At 44.7% G+C, this 22,489-nt stretch overlaps 1 protein-coding gene across 1 annotated transcript in view; it reads right to left on the reverse strand.

Annotated features, from left to right (window-relative positions):
• Positions 1–22,489, reverse strand: part of LOC126284016 (nucleoredoxin-like) — a 703,754-nt gene that overhangs the window by 281,695 nt on the left and 399,570 nt on the right. The window lies entirely within an intron of this gene.

Raw genomic sequence — 22,489 nt, forward strand, 5'->3', positions numbered from 1 at the left:
GTGCATTGTGCATTCAGAGGGACTTGGGCCATTCCAGCAGGACAATATTACGTCCCAAACGTCCCGAATTGCTACAGAGTGGCTCCAGGAACATTCTTCTGAGTTGAAACACCTCCGCTGGCCAGCAAACTCCCTGCACATGGGGCCGTACGGGCTAGCCGCGCGATCTGAGGCGTCCTCCCTCGGGCATGTGTGTGTGTGTTCTCCTTGGCGTAAGTTAGTTTAAGTAGTGTGTAGCCCTAGGGAGCGATGACCTCAGCAGTTTGGTCACATACGAACTTACCACCACAACCACCCAGACATGAACATTGCTGAACACATCTTTGATGCTTTGCAATGTACTGTTCAGAAGAGATCTCCACCTCTCGTACGCTTACGAGTTTATGGACAGTCGTGCAGGATTCGTGGTGTCAATTCGCTCCAGCTGTACTTGAGACATTAGTCAAGTCGGCGCCATATCGTGTTGCGGCACTTCTACGCGCTCGCGGGGGCCCTACACTATATTTGGCAGGTATGCCAATTTCTTTGGCTCTTCAGTGTAAGAAGCCATGAAACACAGGGATGTAGGGACAGTGGCTCTTCAGAGTTGATAGATAAGTCTTTATTCTTGACAGTTAAGTTTAAGTTTTATCTCTGACAAAGAATATCTTTGCTGATCAGTAAACTGTACCACGTCCACTTCACACAGTATTTATGTCCATCCCCGACGTCCGACTTACCAGTCGGTAAGACTCAGCGTCGCCAGGAGCAGCTCCGAGGATGTGCAGCGCAGCTCTGGATGAAACGTCAGGAACAGAAAAGTTTTTCGACCGCGGTCAAACAGCCTGGAAGACCCATCAGCAACTGTGACATCCGGTCGCGTAAGCCTTCATTGTATATTTAACGAATAACTGACATTGTTACTTATTTTCATTGGTCGCAATTCGATTTTCCCTATGTAATAGTGAAAATCTTATGAGTGTCCATCTTATAACCAGTTAATTCGACAAGAGACTGTCTTAACATTTCGGGAAATACAATAGTGAGGCGTAATTTTGCCCGGGGAGCCGCAGCAAGCGAGCGTCAGGGTGCTGTTCTTTGGTGGAGACGCAGCAATCACTGGGGGGAGCGAGGGCGCACCTGAGTAAGCGACACGCGGCTGCCGGTGTGTGAACCAAGTAGCGGCCATATCGACCAAGCAGCCGGCAGCCGTGCTGGGAGGGTGGAGCGGCCGGGCACAATGCTCTCGCTCGCCCTCTCCCCTGGATATGCAACTCACGCCCGCAGCATCCCACAACGTTGCTGCCATTTCCACTACACTCATCACCAGTGAGTGTGTGTGCGTGTAGGTGTGCGGGCGGGCGCACGGTCTGCACACGTAAGGCTAGGCGCGCACTGCCGGTTTTCCGTCGCGTCATTTGTTTGTCACAGGAATGGAACACGGTAGCTGGAATACGAGCGCGCGCACTTGCGATCAAGGAGCAGCGGCGATGACTGCAGCCGGCCCTGTTTCACGTGCGACGCGGTAGTCGTACACACTCCGCAAGCCACCTGACGGTGTGTGGCGGAGGGTACTTAGAGTACCTCTATCGGTTCCCCCTTCTATTCCCGTCTCGTATTGTTCGGGGAAGAAAGACTGTCGGGTTGACTCTGTGTGGGCTCTAAAATCTCTGATTTTATCCTCATGATCTCTTCGCGAAATATACGTAGGAGGGAGCAATATACTGCTTGAGTCCTCGGTGAAGATATGTTCTCGAAACTTCAACAAAAGCGCCTACCGAGCTACTGAACGTCTCTCCTGCAGAGTCTTCCACTGGAGTTTATCTATCATCTCCGTAACTCTTTCGTGATTACTGAATGATCCTGTAACGAAGCGCGCTGCACTCCGATGGATCTTCTCTACCTCTTCTATCAACCCTATCTGGTACGGATCCCACACCGGTGAGCAGTATTCAAGCAGTGGGCGAACAAGTGTACTGTAACCTACTTCCTTTGTTTTCGGATTGCATTTCCTTAGGATTCTTCCAATGAATCTCAGTCTGGCATCTGCTTAACCGACGATCAGCTTTATATGATCATTCCATTTTAAATCACTCCTAATGCCTACTCCCAGATAACTTATGGAATTAGCTGCTTCCAGTTGCTGACCTGCTATATTGTAGCTAAATGATGAAGGATCTTTCTTTCTATGTATTCGCAGCACATTACACTTGTCTACATTGAGATTCAATTGCCATTCCCTGCACCATGTGTCAATTCCTTGCAGAGCCTCCTGCATTTGAGTACAATTTTCCATTGTTACAACCTCTCGATATATTACAGCATCATCCGCAAAAAGCATCAGTGAACTTCCGATGTTATCCACAAGGTCATTTATGTATATTGTGAATAGCAACGGTCCTACGACACTCCCCTGCGGCACACCTAAAATCACTCTTACTTCGGAAGACTTCTTTCCATTGAGAATGACATGATGCGTTCTGTTATCAAGGAACTCTTCAATCCAATCACACAATTGGTCTGATAGTCCGTATCCTCTGACTTTGTTCATTAAACGAGTGGGGGGAACTGTATCAAACGCCTTGCGGAAGTCAAGAAACACGGCATCTACCTGGGAACCCGACTCTATGGGCCTCTGAGTCTCGTGGACGAATAGCGCGAGCTGAGTTTCACACGGTCGTCTTTTTCGAAACCCATGCTGATTCCTACACATTAGACTGCGGGCAGACACGTTCTGCTCGCCAGCAGCAGGTCTGGAACGGGTGTTGCGAAACGGATGAGTGTGTTAGTTAGCCGTCGATTCAGAAAGACTAATTTCGTAAGCAGAAAAGAGGCCAGCTCTACAAAATAGGAAATTAAAATCATACTGTGATCGCAGTTTCGAAGAGAAACCATGGGGAGAAGTGTGCTGCAGCGTCGATTGGAAGTGAACTGAATTGCACCGACCTGAAAAGAATAGCAAAAGTATGTCATAGTTCACAAATGTTATTAATTCATGTAGATATCGCAGTTGGCACAATTTAAATTTTGCCAAGGTACTGATCCTCCGGAATCACAAAGTAGTTCGCAAAATAATCCATTATCTGCATACCGCACGTGTCAGCTCTTATTCCTATCGGCTCACAGCGCTGCAGAAAGAATTCGTACGACTCGTTTCCGATTTGTACACTGTCATTTCTTACTACAAAATTACCTCGAATACAGCATACTTTTATGATTACGTGTAAAAAACCGAAATTCATATCGATAGCCCGATGAAATATTCTCTGTTAGTTAGCTAAAATCCCCAGTGTACATTCCACCATTCTACGAGCACGACAAAATCTATAGTTAAAAACATGCTGTTTTATTGTCAGATATCTCTTAGAATAAAGCCGCAGAATATGCCTAGATAGTGCAAATGCCTCATCGTTTACGCAATTAAAAGGCTGAAGTTCTCCTTCCTTATCTTGAGATACTTTTTGAGGGTTTGGAATGTTTAACTGATTAGCTTTCAGTCTTTGGTAGAAGTTGGATTTCTTGAATTTAGCATCCTCACTGTCGCCACATGAGTTCATGTCCATCACAGTGAAATAATAGTCAGTGTCCACTACACCCGAAAGTATTGTCGAAAGGAAATTCTTGTAATCATAAAACTCTGAGCAGTTGTTAGCAGACTTCTTAAGTCTCACATCTTTCCCGTCCAGAACACCAATGCAATTTGGAAAGTGAGTTCTGTCTAGAAATTGTTTGGTATTAATGATCCAGTCTGCTACGCAAATGTAATCTGTTGACACTTTGCACATTCGACTCGGGATGTGAAGCAACGCAACAGCCAACACAAACACGTCCCATAATCTCGTCTTGCCTACTTTTGTCTCATCATCTCAGTATAGCCTGGTGACAGACACAGCAGGCTTACTGACTTCGGAAAAAAAACATGTTGTGGTATTTTTCTACTGAATTCTCTGCACTTTTTGTACATCAGTTCGATGGCAAGCACTCCATCTATACACGTTATCGACTGTTTCACACGGTAGGCTCTTTCTTCACCACAATCTAAAGTCTCACATAATAACAGTTACTTGAGTGATAGTGTATGAGACACTTTCTGCTACAATGTAAAACTGCTCAAAATTATCCGTCTCCTTTCTCGTCGATCGTGTCACTCATACACTCCTGGAAATGGAAAAAAGAACACATTGACACCGGTGTGTCAGACCCACCATACTTGCTCCGGACACTGCGAGAGGGCTGTACAAGCAATGATCACACGCACGGCACAGCGGACACACCAGGAACCGCGGTGTTGGCCGTCGAATGGCGCTAGCTGCGCAGCATTTGTGCACCGCCGCCGTCAGTGTCAGCCAGTTTGCCGTGGCACACGGAGCTCCATCGCAGTCTTTAACACTGGTAGCATGCCGCGACAGCGTGGACGTGAACCGTATGTGCAGTTGACGGACTTTGAGCGAGGGCGTATAGTGGGCATGCGGGAGGCCGGGTGGACGTACCGCCGAATTGCTCAACACATGGGGCGTGAGGTCTCCACAGTACATCGATGTTGTCGCCAGTGGTCGGCGGAAGGTGCACGTGCCCGTCGACCTGGGACCGGACCGCAGCGACGCACGGTTGCACGCCAAGACCGTAGGATCCCACGCAGTGCCGTAGGGGACGCACCGCCACTTCCCAGCAAATTAGGGACACTGTTGCTACTGGGGTATCGGCGAGGACCATTCGCAACCGTCTCCATGAAGCTGGGCTACGCTCCCGCACACCGTTAGGACGTCTTCCGCTCACGCCCCAACATCGTGCAGCCCGCCTCCAGTGGCGTCGCGACAGGCGTGAATGGAGGGACGAATGGAGACGTGTCGTCTTCAGCGATGAGAGTCGCTTCTGCCTTGGTGCCAATGATGGTCGTATGCGTGTTTGGCGCCGTGCAGGTGAGCGCCACAGTCAGGAATGCATACGACCGAGGCACACAGGGCCAACACCCGGCATCATGGTGTGGGGAGCGATCTCCTACACTGGCCGTACACCTCTGGTGATCGTCGAGGGGACACTGAATAGTGCACGGTACATCCAAACCGTCATCGAACCCATCGTTCTACCATTCCTAGACCGGCAAGGGAAATTGCTGTTCCAACAGGATAATGCACGTCCGCATGTACCCCGTGCCACCCAATGTGCTCTAGAAGGTGTAAGTCAACTACCCTGGCCAGCAAGATCTCCGGATCTGTCCCCCATTGAGCATGTTTTGGACTGGATGAAGCGTCGTCTCACGCGGTGTGCACGTCCAGCAGGAACGCTGGTCCAACTGAGGCGCCAATCTGGAAATAGCATGGCAAGCCGTTCCACAGGACTACATCCAGCATCTCTACGATCGTCTCCATGGGAGAATAGCAGCCTGCATTGCTGCGAAAGGTGGATATACACTGTACTAGTGCCGACATTGTGCATGCTCTGTTGCCTGTGTCTATGTGCCTGTGGTTGTGTCAGTGTGATCATGTGATGTATCTGACCCCAGGAATGTGTCAATAAAGTTTCCCCTTCCTGGGACAATGAATTCACGGTATTCTTATTTCAATTTCCAGGAGTGTATTTTTCCCTGTAGGTTTCCCTTTTAGAAATTATCTCCAGCACTACTAACATCAACTGGAAACCAGAAGGGCCTCCTATTCGCATGACATGATAGGTTTTCAATGAGGTAGGCCCCGTAAGCTGAAGAATGGAAATGTTAAACGTTCTAAGCGCCAAATCTCCAATTTGTCAGGAGAAATCCCAAAACAATGTAGCTCTTTCTGTACATAAATTATTTGCGTCCAAAAAATTGAGAAGGTATTCCGGTGTCTCATAATTACGCTGCTCAGTTTATCAATGCAAAAAATAATAACACAAATTAGGAAATACATAATTTATTAAGAACGTTTTATGTGCCATACCAGCGAACTGATTAGTTGAAACTGCAGATAAAAAACTTCATGGTTCAACTGCTCTGCGTTTTATTTGTCATAACACAAGTTCAGAAATATTTTAGCTAGTAGAACTATAGTTAAATAAAACTATTTCACAGTTAAAAAGAACAAAATTAAATTCAAGGAAACACTCTCAGTACAGGCTTATATTTCTTGCACATCTCCATTATTGGTGTTGTATGTTCCAAAGTTTACTGTAGAATTCCCTGTGCCGGTGAGGAAGAACTGGCAAGAGAGCCAATAGGTCTCTCCGTTTTGCAATGTAGCTGGTCTTTTGGATGAGGCACGGTGTGGCAAGGAGCAGCCATGGTCTTTCCTCTATTGAGTACTCTGGCATTTTTTTCTTCATTCTTATATATCAGAGTAAGCATTTTTAACAGCTATTTGATATGGATGAGAATGAAAAATTCTAATAGTGCTCCTTTCGGAGATCTTACACTCTTGCTTTGACAACGATATTTCAGCAGCATCTTTAAAATCAAAGAAGTCTGATGCATGCGTTGAAATTTCATGAAACAAGGACTTACCTAACTTCGTTTCTCTATAATCCAGCTTTCATTCCCTTCCAGGAGACACCGCCTTGTCGGAGGTACCTTCATTGCCGGGCGGGAGGGCTTGCGTGTTCCGTCGACGTCCGGCGCTGTGGTGGCGTTACCTTAGCCATCGGCAGGATCACCCAAGCCGGCGTGGTCTCGACAGAGGAGCCGAAATGTGTTCCACGACGTACGTAAGAGGGAGGCTCTAGAGGTGTGGAAAAGCCAGTTTCCCTAAAGGAGTGGCCGGCCGGGGTGGCCGTGCGGTTCTAGGCGCTACAGTCTGGAACCGGTCGCAGGTTCGAATCCTGCCTCGGGAATGGATGTATGTGCTGTCCTTAGGTTAGTTAGGTTTACTTAGTTCTAAGTTCTAGGGGACTGATGACCTCAGAAGGTGTCCCATAGTGCTCAAAGCCATTTGAATCATTTTTGAACCTTAAAGGAGTAAATCTTCCGGGATAAGAAGATATCCCATACCAAGTGGCAACTCCTCCTTTATGGTGGATGAACGTGTCGAGGTTAGGCATTCCTTTCCCCTTGGTATAGGAAACGGTCCCAAAATGCTGAAGAACCAATATTTGGTCAGTAGCATTAGCATGCAGGACGCAACGGGAAACCACTACATTAAAGATTCTGAAAGACATCCCTTGAAGTTCACATGACGTCTCTCTGTTGAATGTAAATTAGTCCGAAATTTTTGTTCCCCCATTCGAATCTCCGAGGCGGAATGCCTTGAACGTTGCAGTGACTAGAACGCCCGACAGTTCTGAAAGGCCGGCCGCGGTGGCCGAGAGGTTCTAGGCGCTTCAGTCCGGAACCGCGTGACTGCTACGGTCGCAGGTTCGAATCCTGCCTCGGGCATGGATGTGTGTGATGTCCTTAGGTTAGTTAGGTTTAAGTAGTTCTAAGTTCTAGGGGACTTATGACCTCAGATGTTAAATGCCATACTGCTCAGAGCCATTTGATCTGAAGTTCTGAAAGTGTACGACAACATAGTTCGAATTGCACATGGAATGTACGTAGTTTATATATGACTGGGAAGCTCGCACATGTGGAGGCAGAGAGGAGCGAAGTAAGATGGCCTTGATCTAAGATTCACAGTATGAAGAAAGGATCCCTATGCTTTTCAGGGGGATCTGATACTAACCACACTAATGGAGTTGCCGTATTTGTGTCATCAATGATAGTGAGATTAGTTCTCGATTTCGAGTAATGTTATTAAAGTTAGATACATCACACTGAGCTATGAATATTATTCAGGTTTATGCACCAACAGTAGACAAAAGTGATGAAAATATGGAATCTTTCTGTAACACCTTGGATGAAGCACTGAAGCACACAGAAAAAGGAAAGATTTTACTGGTTATCGGTGATTTTAACTCAAAAATTGGCTCTGGTGCAGAAGGTAAATGCTGTAGCGAGGTATAGTCTTGGTGAACGAAACAAAAGAGTTGACACGTTAGTGGTTTTCTACAGAACATGAAGTTTCTGTTTGTAATACATTTTTCAAACTTCATCCTATAGTGAAGAGGAGATCGTGAGAAATCAGACTGACTTTATTCTGGTGAAACAAGAGCTAGGAAAATGTTCGAAAGCAGTTAGAACTTATGTTGGTGTTGATGTCAATACTGACCACAACCCAGTAGCAACGGACTTTAAAATGCAACGCCTTAGTGACGCTAGAAGGGGCGTTAAGATATCAGCACTGAGAGACGTAAGAAATATAGCAAGTTCTGAACTGAGCTGTACTGTTGATGCTACTCTTGAGGAAAATATGAAATAAACAGAATGGACTCGGGCTATAGAAGAAGAACCAATTGGAACCCTACATTTCCTTTCGCGGGCAAGTGCTCTACCAGCTGAGCTACCGAAGCACGACTCACGCCACCTCCTCACAGCTTTACTTCTGTCAGTACCTCGTCTCCTACCTTCCAAACGTTACAGAAACTCTCCTGATACCAACCTCACATATGGAGTTGCCGTATTTGTGTCATCAATGACAGAAAGATTAGTTCTCGATTTCGTTCCATTTGATGATCGAGTAATGTTATTAAAGTTACAGACATCACACCGAGTTATGAACATTTTTCAGGTTCATGCACCAACAGTGGAGCATTTGCCCTCTAATGGTCCCGAGTTCGAGTATCGGTCCGGCACACAGTTTTAATCTGCCAGGAAGTTTTAAGTCCAAGAGAGTTGCACAGGGTACCACACCAACAAAAAATGGCAGAACTGGATGACTGATGAAATCCTGGAGCTTATGAATGAAACAAGGCAATATAAAAACAAAAATCCCGTAGAAGACAAAAGCCTACGCAAAGACATACGAACAAAATGCAGAGAAGCACGGGAATAGTGGATGTCTGACAAATGTACAGAAATTGAGACACTTCAGAAAAAAAACGCTATCACTTGAACTTATAAGTCCAAAGAAAGAGATACGTGGCCTTCAAAGGAAGCGACGTCCACAAATAAAGAGGAACGTAAATAATGAGATTATAATAGCTGTTAAAGGAAAAAAAAAGAGATGGAAGGAATATATCCAACTCCTTTTCCAAGTAAGTTGAGGTGATCCTCCTCTACCTGATGTAAGAATCAAAGAAGACAGTGCTGAAATCACAAACAGTGAAATAGCACATGCCATTCAATAGCAGAATAACAGTAAAATTACCGCTTGGGATGGAGTTTATGGTGAAGTTATTAAAGTTTTAGCTGAACTGGGATGATTGACCTCAGCGCCGTTGTTCAGTGTTATCTATGCAACAGGACAGATACCTTGTGAAGACTGAGATCAACTTTTATAGAATTGTCCAGGAAGAGAAACTCCTCACAATGTGATGACTGTCCTATGATTAATTTGATGTTTCACGTACTCAAAGTATTTCTGCGGATCACACACACACGGATTTACACGAAATGTGAGTCCCAAATGGACGCGTCCGCAGCTCGTGGTCTAGTGCTTAGTTTCGCTGCCTCTGTATCGCAGGGTCCTGGGCTCTATTCCCGACCGGATCGGGGATTTTCTCTGCCCGGGGACTGTGTGTTTTGTGCTGTCCTTATCATACCAACATCATTCGGGAAAATGGCGAGACTAGACTGTGAAAACATTGGGAACTTGTACGGGCGCTGGCAACCGCACCGTTGAGTGCCCCACAAACCGAACGTCATCCTCAGTTGACCAAATGGACGTGATCAAGTCTGACTTCGGAAACCGGGGTGGAATCCGTGAAGCACTCTTCTTCAGCCGGTGCTGACCAAAACTATTACGCATTATCAGCACGGTCTACTGGGATCAGATCTCAGATGTAAAAACTGAGCAAGGGGCATCAGAAGCGACTATATACTATCATCTCCCTCGTGTAATATTTACTCAGAAGCAGTCTTCAGGGAAATGTTGGCGGGAGGAAGCAACGGAATCATTATAAATGCAAAGATAATTAACAATAGTCGGTATGCACATGCCACTGCTGTTATTGCAGATGATCTGCCTACGCACCAACACACGATAGACAATTTAGTTCAGCGCAGTGAAGAGCTTGGCCTCTTTTTGAACACTTCCACGACCAAAGATGTAGTCTTGTCTAAAAGAACTATCGAAGTAACTTTCTTAATGAAAGGAAATAAGAATGGGTAAGTATCCTCCTTGAGGCGCTTGGGCACTGCGATTGTGATTGCAAGAGAGGTCTAGGCCAGCAGACAATTTGTCGGAATGTAAAGCTTTTCGTAAGATCCGATATTAATCCACAAACTGATAATGTGAAAGATTCGTTGCTACGTGTTCTCCACTTTTCTCTATCGTGCGAAAACTGGTCCCTCGAACAATATCTCGAGACAAAAAACTGATTCTTTTGAAATGCATCTGCGTTTCCATCTCTTACGCATAACTTGGGTGTCTAAAATTTCAAAACGATGAAGTCCTTCATCGTATGTAAAAGCAAAAAGAACTATCGCTCACTCAGTACCTAGGACACATTAGCTGGCCGATGTGGCCGAGTGGTTCTAGGCGCTTCAGTCTGGAACCGCGCGACCGCTACGGTCGCAGGTTCGAATCCTGCCTCGGGTATGGATGTGTGTGATATCCTTAGGTTAGTTAGGTTTAAGTAGTTCTAAGTTTTAGAGGACGAATGACCTCAGATGTTAAGTGCCATAGTGCTCAGAGCCATTTCAACCATTTTAGGACACATTATAAGAGGCGAAAGATACCAGTTGTTACAGCTCATCTATGCAGTTCAGAGGCTGCTGCTTCGTGGACCGTCAGCCTGCGTCAGGAGAGGGTGCTTTATGAAGAAGACTTTCCACTATAAGGGTATTTTATTGATACAGACAGAAGCTTACACGAAGTCTGCTTTCCACACCAGCTGTGTATCAGCAAAGTGGAGGAGGCCTCGACGCATAGTAGTAATGAATGTTTGAAACATTTTCTCCATAATGTGGCACTCGGAACAAGCATTCGGGCACGCAACAGGGTACCGAGAGCACAATAGCACTCAGCACGTTTTTATGTAAAAAAAAAAAAGTCACTTAAAACGTTTGACATATCCATTCTTCAAGACTCATATAAAAAAATTGCGAACTTACTTTTTGATATTGTTTTTAAAAAAGCATTTTAAAGTAACTGACGCATCAGCTGATGCACAAGGTTTAAATATAAGGAACGATGAAAACGTTTCCGCCAGAAGGCCACACTAACCCACATCTGAGCCGCGCTGGATTGCATACACGCTGCAGCAACGCCCTCAATCGGAAAGTTTTGATCGCCTCTTATACCTCGATACATGGAGTTTGTACTTCGAAATAAAACTGATAAATTAAAAGACGACGACGAAATTCGATTCCAGATTAGTAATCTATGATGTTGTTGTTGTGGTCTTCAGTCCTGAGACTGGTTTGATGCAGCTCTGCATGCTACTCTATCCTGTGCAGGCTGCTTCATCTCCCAGTACGTACTCCAGCATACATCCTTCTGAATCTCTTTTGTGTATTCACCTCTTGGTCTCCCTGTACGATTTTTACCCTCCACGCTGCTTTCTAATACTAAATTGGTGATCCCTTGCTGCCACAAAACATGTCCTACCAACCGATCCCTTCTTCTTGTCAAGTTGTGTCACAAACTCCTCTTCTCTCCAATTCTATTTAATACCTTCTCATTAGTTATGTGATCTACCCATCTAATCTTCAGCATTCTTCTGTAGCACCACATTTCGATAGCTTCTATTCTCTTTTTGTCCGAACTATTTATCGTCCATGTTTCACTTCCACACATGGCTACACTCCATACAAATACTTTCAAAATCGAGTTCCTGACACTTCAATCTATACTCGATGTTAACAAATTCTCTTCTTCAGAACCGCTTTCCTTGCCATTGCCAGTCAACATTTTATATCGTCTCTACTTCGACCATCATAAGTTATTTTGCTCCCCAAATAGCAAAACTCCTTTACTACTTTAAGTGTCTCATTCCCTGATCTAATTCCCTCGCGGTCACCCAAGTTGACTCGACTACATTCCATTATCTTCGTTTTGCTTTTGTTGATGTTCATCTTATATCCTCCTTTCAAGACCCTGTCCATTCCATTCAACTGCTCTTCCAAGTCCCTTGTTGTCTCTGACAGAGTTACAATGTCATCGTTAAAGTTTTTATTTCTTCTCCATAGATATTAATACCTACTCCGAATTTTTCTTCTGTTTCCTTAATTGCTTGCTCAATATACAGATTGAATAACATCGGGGAGAGGCTACAAACCTGTCTCACTCCCTTCCCAACCACTGATTCCCTTTCATGCCCCTCGACTCTTATAACTGCCATCTGGTTTCTGTACAATTTGTAAATAGCCTTAAGTCTACAAATGCTAGAAACGTAGGTTTGCCTTTTCTTAATCGAGCTTCTAACATAAGTCATAGGGTCAGTATTGCCTCACGTGTTCCAATATTTCTACGGAATCCAAACCGAGCTTCCGTGAGGTCGGCTTCTACCAGTAGTATCTGTCTAAAAAAATCTAGTAGGATCTATGTACAAAATTCAATATTGTGAGGCGTACAATCATCATCATCATCATCATCATTTAAGACTGATTATGCCTTTCAGCGTTCAGTCTGGAGCATAGCCCCCTTATAAAATTCCTCCATGATCCCCTATTCAGTGCTAACATTGGTGCCTCTTCTGATGTTAAACCTATTACTTCAAAATCATTCTTAACCGAATCCAGGTACCTTCTCCTTGGTCTGCCCCGACTCCTCCTACCCTCTACTGCTGAACCCATGAGTCTCTTGGGTAACCTTGCTTCTCCCATGCGTGTAACATGACCCCACCATCTAAGCCTGTTCATCCTGACTGCTACATCTATAGAGTTCATTCCCAGTTTTTCTTTGATTTCCTCATTGTGGACACCCTCCTGCCATTGTTCCCATCTACTAGTACCTGCAATCATCCTAGTTACTTTCATATCCGTAAGCTCAACCTTGTTGATAAGGTAACCTGAATGCACCCAGCTTTCGCTCCCATACAACAAAGTTGGTCGAAAGATTGAACGGTGCACAGATAACTTAGTCTTGGTACTGACTTCCTTTTTGCAGAAGAGAGTAGATCGTAGCTGAGCGCTCACTGCATTAGCTTTGCTACACCTCGCTTCCAGTTCTTTCACTATCTTGCCATCCTGTGAGACTATGCATCCTAAGTACTTGAAACTGTCCACCTGTTCTAACTTTGTTCCTCCTATTTGGCACTCAATCCGATTATATTTCTTTCCCACTGACATTACTTTCGTTTTGGAGATGCTAATCTTCATCTTACATTTCTGGTCTAGCTCTGAAATGTTACTTTGCAAACTTTCAATTGAATCTGCCATCACAACTAAGTCATCCGCATATGCAAGACTGCTTATTATGTGTTCACATATCTTGATCTCACCCAGCCAGTCTATTGTTTACAACATATGATCCATAAATAATATGAACAACAGTGGAGACAGGTTGCAGCCTTGTCTTACCCCTGAAACTACTCTGAACCATGAACTCAATTTACCGTCAACTCTAACTGCTGCCTGACTATCCATGTAAAGACCTTTAATTACTTGCAAAAGTTTGCCTCCTATTCCATAATCTCGTAGAACAGACAATAACTTCCTCCTAGGAACCCGGTCATATGCCTTTTATAGATCTATAAAGCATAGATACAGTTTCCTGTTCCACTCATACCACTTCTCCATTATTTGCCGTGAGCTAAAGATCTGGTCCTGACAACCTTTAAGAGGCCTAAACCCACACTGATTTTCATCCAATTGGTCCTCAACTAATACTCGCACTTTCCTTTCAACAATACCTGAGAAGATTTTACCCACAACGCTGATTAAAGAGATACCTCTGTAGTTGTTACAATCTTTTCTGTTTCCATGTTTAAAGATTGGTGTGATTACTGCTTTTGTCCAGTTTGATGGAACCTGTCCCGACTCTCAGGCCATTTCAATTATCCTGTGTAGCCAGTTAAGACCCGACGTTCCACTGTATTTGATAAGTTCCACTCCAGCTGCTTTATTGCACTGCAATCTATTTTCATTTTCTCCACTTCCTCAAATGTGGTCCTATTTCCATCATTCCTATCCCATTCTACCGCGAAATCTGAAACATTGCTGATCGTATTTTCACCTACATTGAGCAACTCTTTAAAATATTCCCTCCATCTGCCCAAGGCATCCATAGGATTCACCAGCAGTTTTCCTGACCTGTCCAAGATACTTCTCATTTCCTTCTTACCTCCCTTTCGATGACTGCTAATTACACTCCAGAGTGGTTTTCCAGCAGCTTGACCCATAGTCTCCAACCTGTTTCCAAAGTATTCCCAAGATTTCTTCTTGGATGCTGCAATTATCTGTTTGGCTTTGTTTCTTTCTTTAACATAACTTTCTCTGTCTACCTGAGTTCTAGTATGTAGCCATTTTTGGTACGCCTTCTTTTTCCTTTTACAGGCTGCCTTGACTGTGTCATTCCACCAAGGTGTTTGCTTCATCCTACTTTTACACACTACTGTTCCAAGACATTCTTTAGCCACTTCTAGTACTGTGTCCCTGTACCTTGTCCATTCCTTTTCCAATGACTGTAATTGACTACATTCAACTAACTGGTACCTTTCTGAGATCGCTGTTATGTACTTGTGCTTGATTTCGTTATCCTGAAGTTTCTCCACTCTTATCCTCCTACATATGGACCTGACCTCCTGCCCTTTCGGCCTCACGATACCAATTTCACTGCAGATTAAATAATGATCAGTGTCATCAAAGAATCCCCTGAATACGCGTGTGTCCCTCACAGCCTTCCTGAATTCCTGATCTGTTATTATGTAGTCAATGACAGATCTGGTTCCCCTGCCTTCCCAAGTATACCGGTGAATGTTCTTATGTTTAAAATAAGGAGTTTGTGATTACTAAGCCCATACTGGCATAGAAATCCAAGAGTTGTTTCCCGTTCCTGTTGGCCTCCATATCCTCTCCAAATTTAACCATAACCTTTTCATACCCTTCTGTTCGATTTCCAATCCTGGCATTAAAATCACCCATGAGCAGAACACTGTCCTTGTCCTTTACTCTAACAACTACATCCGTGAGTGCCCCATAAAAACTATCCATCTTATCTTGATCTGTCCCTTCACAATGCGAATATACTGACACAATCCTAATTTTCTTGCTAGACACTGTCAAATCTATCCACATCAGTCGTTCGTTTACATACCTCACTGAAACTACGCTGGGTTCCATTTCTTTCCTGATGTAAAGCCCTACACCCCATTATGCTATTCCTGCTTTGACTTCTGACAGGTGGACCTTGTATTCTCCCACTTCCTCTTCTTTCTCACCCTTTACCCGAATGTCACTAACAGCTAAAACTTCCAGCCCCATCTTACTTGCAGCCTCTGCCAGCTCTACCTTCTTCCCAGGGTAGCCCCCATTGATGTTAATAGCTCCCCATCTCATTACCATTTGTTTGCCAAGTCGTATCTTAGGAGTCCCTGGTTTGTCAGTGGGACTCCGTCACCTCCAAAGGTCCGAGGCATTTTGCTCTGATTGTTGCCAGCATCATGTACAATACCTGACAAAAAAGTAAAGCACCCAGAACACGTGGTTGTATGTCAATATAACGTGGTACACGTACACACCCCTTAGCACCGAGGTTGTATGTGCATGTGTATAAGAGATGTACGTTTATAAAATCCGATATTTCTTTTGAAAATAAATACTTCGTTGTCGAATGCACAAGTAAAAATGCACCGCAAGTTTCTAAACACTCTGTAGTTATGCTTGTTTCTTAAAAACTGATGTAAACAAACAGTGGCGCTAACATTGACCCACGCCCGCATACATTTCGCTGATGACGCTGGCGTGGCCCACTAGTCTCCTTGGAGCCACACCCCTCGGATTCCCGCCTTTCCATCAGGCCGCGTGCGGAGGGCAGGGGCGGCGCGGCTCAGCAAATCATCGGGGCTCGAGCTGCGCACCCCGGGTGTGGAGGCCGCTTTGTGCGTGGCTGCGTGTGTGCGTGACACGCGGCACGCACCGCCCGGAGACTGCGCCAGCGCCCGAGGGTAGGGGCGACTCGCTTAAGTACTGAGGGCGGGGGCGGAGGCAATAGTGGGGGCGGTGATCAAAGCGCCGCGGCGCGGCGTCGGCTGGCGGCGCAGCTCCGCCACCAAACACCTGTCTTTGTGGCGGGCTTTATAACTGTGTCAACTTGTAAAATCCTGCGTAAACATGCGTCAGCATTCTGGCAGCGACCTGGCGGTGCGTGGCAAATGATGCTTCGCGTTTAGCTATTTGCTACTCCATTTGCAAATGCAAGGACGGCAATCCTCTACGCCACTGGTCGTCAAACTTTTTTCTCAAGAACCAATACTGACATTGCTGGGCACCGCTTCTGGCCTACAAAAATTTGCGTGTTATGAGACCCCAGTATACTTGCTGAAGCAAGGGCGCGATAACCTGGCCGCTGGCAAACAAAGCACCATTTGGTAAGTGTCTTTACCATCCGGAACACTTCGTGTCCACTGTTTCCTGTTTCTGATTGCTGCCACACACAGCGATCCCACAGCTGTGACTTCATAATTCCTAATTTCATAATTTTTGTATGAGTGGGAAATTGATAACTGTAATAGTACTTATAATGAAATGCGTTATGCAACATAAAACATGATCACAAATGTTTACTACGAGGCACATTTCACAAGTAATGCGCAGTTTGGTGTTACTGTGGATGGTTTCATGCTACAGCTATGAACATTACGTGTGATGTAGTTGGGAGCCAGAAGAAGAAGCACGTGCTTTTATTTTTTCGCTGTGTACTCCGACGTAAAATAGGCAAGAGGTATAAACGGACCCCGCAGGGGTCTCGGGTACTGTGACTGTCCAAGACCAGAGATCGTATATCAAGATTGATACAAATCAAATGTGTGCGAAATCTTATGGTACTTAACTGCTACGGTCATCAGTCCCTAAGCTTAGACACTACTTAACCTAAATTATCCTAATAACAAACACACAGACCCATGCCTGAGGGACGACTCGAACCTCCGCCGGGACTAGCCGAAGATTGAAACTTTACGCAGCAAAAACCCGAAAGAAATCCACAGTGCATTAAGTGGAGTTTATGGTGAGTTTACAGATGACCGTAGTACACTTTCTCATTGGGTTAATCGTTTTCGTGGTGGTCGTATGAGTACAGACGATAATCGAAGACTCGGAAGGTCAAAAACGTCAACAGATGAACCAAGTGTGAACCCTGTGGAAGATGCTCTTGAAGAAGATCGCAGTGCGATTTGTGAGAAACCATCCGAAGCCACGGGAATTCCCCAACATCAGCGTCCCACATTCTGAAAAATGATTTGAAGAAGAGAAAAATTTTCGACGTAGGTCCCACACTGACTGCTGAAGAGAAGCAGACACGCCTGGACATTGCAATCTTGCTAGTACAATGGTTCAACCGTGAAGATCACGGATTCTTGTGTCAGACTGTTGCTATTGATGAAACGTGAATTTAGGACTTTAAGCGGGAGTTGAAATCACAGTCCAATGAGTGGAGAGTTTCACATTCTCCGTGTCCAAAACAATTTCGACGCGCTCAAGCAAATGATGATTTTTGCTTACGCTCACCAACGAATCAGCATTACAGAAGGAGCCCCATGTGGAATAAGTGTCGCAGCAGTATGTTATCGTAATTTAATGCAAAATTTACTCCGAAAAATGCACAAAACCCGACTTTATTTGTTCGAGGCAGGGCACTCATTCCCCACGACAATGCTCGCCCTCATACTGGCAGTGTTGTGCTGCAAAAACTGCGCGAATATGGATAAGACGTGTTGCCGCATCCTCCCTAAAGCCGGGTCTCCACAAGTCTTCGTCTTGTTCCCAAAGCTGAAAAACCGCATGCGTGGACGTCATTCTCTTTCTCTGGAAAAGCTTTCTATCACCATTATCCGAGCCATTCGACATATGAACAGATGTGGTGTCCTGGATAGAATAACAAAGCTTCAGAGACTTTGGGATTCAGTCATAGAGAAGCAGGACAACTATACTGCAGGACTGTAAAGAGATACTGAATAATGTACGTAAAATATTAGTGTGTGTTATTTATGAAATGTCCCTTCTAAATGATTCGAAAGTCATTTTTTCTACTCTTTGTGTTATATTACGACAGCCTTAATTTAATTGCACATTCCTTGTTACAAATACGTACCGTCACCTTATTTGAAAGCAACCCCTCCCTAATGGACATTCACGAATCTATGTTACTTCCGTGACAAAATTTACACCATAGTAGTAGACTGATAAGAGTCACACACGTCCGTGATACTGGAAGACAAACAATAAAACAATCCCCCCTCTCCCATCATCTAACCCGGCAATGGTCACCTTACTTACTTCTCTGCCCGTGTGGTAAGCGGACAACTTTACTCAGCTTACTTTCGAATTCACCAACGTCAAACAATATTACGCACATCTTAAAATATTACTCTCTCTGTAAGGATTTTTGTTTGTTACTGAGCAGGAAAACTTCACTCTTAAGAAGTTCTTAAAGTTGGAACGTCAAACAATATTACGCACATCTTAAAATATTACTCTCTCTGTAAGGATTTTTGTTTGTTACTGAGCAGGAAAACTTCACTCTTAAGAAGTTCTTAAAGTTGGTTCACCTTTTTAGATTCGGCTGTTTGTTGCTAGGTGCTAAGTACATAAATTGAAGGTTTCCTGCTCGCTTCTGTCTGAACTACTGTAGGGTTTTTGATCATGTTTTCACTAATTAAATTTTAATTCACAAGCAAGGATGTGTATATAATTTTATAAATATTTCGTAGAATTTGATAGAACTATGATGAATTACAGTCTGCCGCCGCTCTGAAAACTATGGCGTTGCCATTTAGCGGTACATCTGCCTCAACTCCAGACAAAAACGAAACGTGAGTAAAATCCAAGTCGGGCCTACTGGTCTACAAATAAAGCGCGTACCTGAAAACGGGAATGAAGCGGGACAGATTCCAGGTTTGGCCACAGATTTTTCGCTGTCTCTTAACCTAGCATTCATTTCTCAATGTTGTGGATATTTGACAGAAGCAAAACATAGTTCGGATTCCACGTTAAACTGTAGACGGGATTGGTGGTCGAGTGGTAAAGCGCGTCGTTGGTAAGCAATACGTTGTGGGATCGAATGCTTAAAGCGTTTAATCTATATTAAAATTGTGATGTTCACTTACCTAACGTTATTCTCTAATTTTTAAAACTTTACTCTACGCATTACGTCTTAAACAAAATTACCGCTACGCTGACAAATCCTGTCACCGTACATAGTAATTGGTACCCGTGCGAAGGCGGATTGGACCGCTAGAATTATTGTAAAATACGGATGAGAATCGCAGGACGCATGAGAATCTGATTCTGGCCGCAGTTTGACGACGCTGCTCTACTCCGTCAGTCTTCCGATTATTTTGATGCTACTCTCCATCCTTTCCTACCCTGCGCCTATCTTCACGTACCAATACCCTCCAATGACAGCTTCCTATTCACGATTTCAGTGACTCCAAAATTAAGCTCACATTTCAATTAGAATTTTATACCATACTGATAATCATTGGCTGAATAAAGAGAGCAATGAGAAACGCGCCCTGTGCAGGCAGTCGCGAAGCACTGAAGCTAGCTCACTATACGGTCTTGGACTAGTTTTTGGAGACATAAAACGTATGTGCAGTGGACGGAATATGTTACCATGCAAAAGTGATTTAGGGATAAAAAGTGCATTGGAGAACGTTTATACGCGAATTCGTGAGTGTTTGACTTCAAACGGTCATTAAAATCGTTCACATGTATTTTTTTGATCTTGCAATTTCGCTCGATAAGTGAAGATTAGACTCCGATAACTTAGGTTCAAATATTGTCGTTAGATTGGCTCTGAAGACTGTTTTTTCTTTAATTTTTATTAAAAACCAGGGTGGCAACTTTTTTTCGTTGATTTTCATTGACGCAGGACTGAGATTTTCCTATTTGTCGTTCCATCATTCACAGTCAATTGCATGTACGTTTGTATCTACAAACGGCGTTGGAGACTAACTGGACATCGAGACAATTGCTCAAGACCTGAAGTTAGGCCTGCACATCCAACAATTTGCTAGGAACACCTTCCACTGTTAGCATTTGTGAGACAGTAATGTGTCATACCAGGAACACTCTGAATCTCATCAAAGGGTACCTCTAAGCTCCCTCCCCCTCCCTACATTTGGCAGCACCCTCGATGCTACCTGTGCACCTTCGTTGAGCACTTATCTGTGCAGAGATAACGCTTAACCAATTTCTAAGCGCCTTTGGGCAGACAACCTCTTCAACGCCCTTGAGTTGGGTGGTACTATACTGTTGCTCTAACACATTTCAATTGGTATTCTAGGATCGTCCATTCATTGTGTAGAGATAACCCTTGACCAATTTGTAAGAGCCTGTGGGCAGACAACCTATTCAACATCCTTGAGTTGAGTGGTGTTTTGCTGTTGTTCTAGTACATTTCAGTTGGTATACTAGGATTGCTCATTCATTGATTGACCATACAGTTTGCGAATTACATGACCTTTTCGCCGCTGGGAACTCCCTCCATTATTACAATCTACGCTTCATAAACACCCTTTGGTGGAGGATATGCCACTGCAGCACACATGCGACAAAACAATTGCAGACCTTCGGTATCCCTGTATTCCTTCCTTAACCCCAGTTGTAGTATTTCTTCCACAGACATTGGCCGAGGTGAAAATTGCAATTTCAAAAAGGATGTTTCGGGGAAAACTGAAATGGCAACTATTAAGCTACGAAAACAAAGTCTAGCACTGCAGTTTGCGGTGACCACTCAGACATATTATTTTTCAATCTAGAAAAATTCTTTCATATGTATTTTGACCTTTGGCTGGGAGTAAGGCAAATAAAATAGGAATACATTCGTCTCTTTTTCTGTGCTTCCATAGTCAACGTGTGTGGTGTAGAATAGTTTGAACTGCTTCGAACAGCTACCAAATGCCCCGTCCATAAGAACACTTCCATATTCAGACAGGAAATTCTCCGCTTCCTCACAACCAAACACTAGCATTTTTTTTATCAGAAATATACCCACCATAAATATCCACAAAACTGTTATTTTCAGTTAATTTCAAAAATGTTGGAACGTGCGGACACTCTTATTTGGTATGATCCACAGATCATACTCAAACACATTGGTTCACAACTGGACGTAGTGCTGAAAGATTTGTGCACAAGTTAGGATATTCAAAGGCGTGAGTGTGACCTCAGGCTTCCTCGCTGGGCAACAGAAAACCACAAAGAGCAACGAAAAAAGACCATCTTTATCGTATTTCTTGCGCAGTACGAGGATGATCGTAACTATTTCCTGTCGAACATCGTCACAGGCGATGGAACATGGATTGTTTACTTCGAACTGGAAATAAAACGGCAATTCATGGAGTGGCGCCACACCAGCTCTTCTTCGAAATAAAGTTCAAGGCCGCACCCTCAGCCACTTAAGTCACAGTGACAGCCTTCTCGGACTCTGAATGGCTTATTCTGGTTGATGTCCGCCCTGATGGTCCAACGATCACCTCTGAACTGCATTGAGCTACCTTCAGGATACTGAAGAAAGCACTTCACACAAAACTCCTACAGAGCGGAAGTTACAGCTTCCGACTTACGTCTGTCTGGTCCAATTTTTTTTGTGGGAGATGGGACGGTGATCACCATGACTCCACTAATAGCCTGTACCTGTGGGTGGCCTCGCTGGCATCACTTCCTGTGGCTGTTCCCCAGAGCAAAGTAATGCCTGGAGGCGAAGCCGCAGTCTGTTCTCGCCCGGCCGGCCCTCAGCGTCAGAGGAGAGTTGGCTGCTCATCAGGCAGCAGTTCATCATTTGCTGGCGCCAGCTGGGGACATCCGCGGGGTTAAAGCGATTTCATTAGAGCCGCTCGTGCCCTGATTGCATCCGCCGGCAGTTCGACTCTCCCGCTGGCGCCGAGGGGTCGCGGAGCAGGGCACGGGGCACAGGGCAGCCATTGTCGACTGGCGCCACCCCTGCGTCGCCCGCGGCTGGCGCCAACAATAACAGCGACTGGAGGGCCGAAATGATGTCCCACTGCAGTCTCTATTCACTGAGACTGCAGCTCTCTATGCGGGCCGCCTTCTACTGACACAGTCACCTGCTGCCGCTCGGGGAATTCCAGATTCCAGAACAAATTCGAAAAGTAGCATCGAAGTTTTTTACTGTGCAGGATGGTCAGAAACGGTCCGAGAAGCTTGTAACGGTGTTTGCGGGGCAAGCAGTGCTGAAAACTAATTGTTAAGAAAAACCGCCGTTTCCGAGTTATTTGGCATTGAAGTCGGGTCGTCGCGCGCTTAAATTCAAGCAGCCTGTCGAAGACAGTGTCGAAAACTGTTCCTAGTTTAGTTTCCTCAAACCGAACAAAAGTAACCTCTGCTGGCGTAATTTAAATGTATCACTTCCGAAAAACGTAACGAGCATTGCAACAA

Source organism: Schistocerca gregaria, chromosome 8 (genome assembly GCF_023897955.1).
Source record: "Schistocerca gregaria isolate iqSchGreg1 chromosome 8, iqSchGreg1.2, whole genome shotgun sequence".
NCBI classification, from domain to species: domain Eukaryota; kingdom Metazoa; phylum Arthropoda; class Insecta; order Orthoptera; family Acrididae; genus Schistocerca; species Schistocerca gregaria.